The following is a 1656-nucleotide window of genomic DNA, read 5'->3' on the forward strand; positions in this document are numbered from 1 at the left end:
AGCACATGTAAGTAAAAGCCTAGTTTTCACCTCATGTAACATAAATATTTTGTATTTTTTGGTAGTCTGTAGGAGAGAGGTAGGGAAGAAAATAAAATTTGACTGCTTCACCAGGAACCAGGTTCATCAACTTTGAGCAGAGTCCTGTGGGGGCATAGCTGAATAAAGGTTAACAATGGCTGGCCTAACCTATTGAGTAGTTCCAGTATTTTCTGTTTTTATTTCAGGCTTGAAGCATCTGCATTTCTTACCTTTCATATAGACGAGTCCATTGTATTCTTCATTCTCAAACATCTGCCACATTGAAATATGATTAACATCTTGAAATTGTGATTGACTTTCCACTCCCTAGCCCGAAGGAAAATTCATACAAATCGAAAAGGAAGTGAAAATCCCACAAAGGCCCCATTTTTGAACTTAGTTGGTAATTTTGACTGTGATGTACGAAACTACAGAAATCTATGCTTGTTTTTAAACTTTTATTAATTATTGTTCTACTCTTTAGTCAGAATTTCCTGAAATTCCAGTACAGCATTTTGTAACAGTTGAATTCCATCCAGGCAGGTGTGATGTTCTAGATGTTATCAGTAGCGATTTCAGGCTTGTGCAAGGTTTCATGGAAATTACTGCAATCAGTTTCTGCTCCTCCAGCAATAGATGATTATTCTTTTAAGAATTATGACAAAATAATTGACAGGCTTGGCTACAGTGTGAAAGAAAAGCAGAGAGAAACACAATAGGCTGCAGACACTGTGATTGTAGCAAAAAACACCAAAATGCTGGAGGAAGTCAGCTGGTCTATTCAACATCTGTTGGAGACATTAGACCTTTTCATGCAGTTAAAAAGCCCGAGTGTAATGGCGGAGATTCTCCACTCTTACGTCGGAAGACTTACCTCCAAGGCATCAACTGCAATCCCTCTTTTGGGAAGGGTCAGCGGTGGAGCGCAGCGCTCCACAGCCTAGCATAAATGTAATGGCACTGCAAGCAGCTGGCTAGGGTGCGGGCTGACGCAGCGACATCGTCAGCCTGTGACACAGGAGCCGAATTTTTAAAACACTCCAGGGAACTGTGATGGATCCTAAGCTTGCATACATTGTCCCCATGTCTCTGTGGCTTTTTTTTTTTGCCTTCAGCTTCCTAACCCACATCCCAAAGATCTCCTGGCAGGTTAATGGGCTACTCTAAGCTGTCTACTGGTTCAAGTAATTGGCAAGGGACTGAAAGGGTATGTGAGAAAGAAGATGTTTTTACCTCACTTCAATATATTAGGAATGATGGTTTATCTCTGCTGGGAACAGGTGTAGACCTCATGGGGAAATGGCCTTCTGTGATGTAATAAATTCAATCCTTTATCATTCAGCACGTGGTGTTATGGCAACAGTCGCCCCGCCTCCATCAGCACAACATGAATGTGATGCAAGAGCAGCCTTTTAGGGCTGCTCCATGAAAGGTAAGTTTATATTTTTCCCTCCGCGCTTGCAGTCGGCCTCCATGTGGAGGCCTGGCAGGAAAGGGCCTAAAGGTATATTACCGATGTTTCGGGCCTGAGTCCTTCTTCAAGGAAAAATCAGAGAAGGGAGAAGAGGATACATCAGAAAGTCTCAGATTTCAAACAATGGGGAAGGAATCCAGGCCAACAAAAGGTGTTAATTG

The 1656-nt window shown here is 42.2% G+C and overlaps 1 long non-coding RNA gene across 1 annotated transcript; it reads right to left on the minus strand.

Annotated features, from left to right (window-relative positions):
• Window positions 1-465: 465 nt before the first annotated feature.
• LOC138758077 (uncharacterized) lies at window positions 466-1344 on the minus strand. The gene is made up of 2 exons (XR_011354129.1): window positions 1255-1344; window positions 466-703 (listed from the first exon to the last, which is right to left on the minus strand). It is a non-coding gene; the product is annotated as an uncharacterized lncRNA (long non-coding RNA).
• Between the last annotated feature and the right edge of the window lie 312 nt (window positions 1345-1656).

Source organism: Narcine bancroftii, chromosome 3 (assembly GCF_036971445.1).
Source record: "Narcine bancroftii isolate sNarBan1 chromosome 3, sNarBan1.hap1, whole genome shotgun sequence".
Classification (NCBI taxonomy): domain Eukaryota; kingdom Metazoa; phylum Chordata; class Chondrichthyes; order Torpediniformes; family Narcinidae; genus Narcine; species Narcine bancroftii.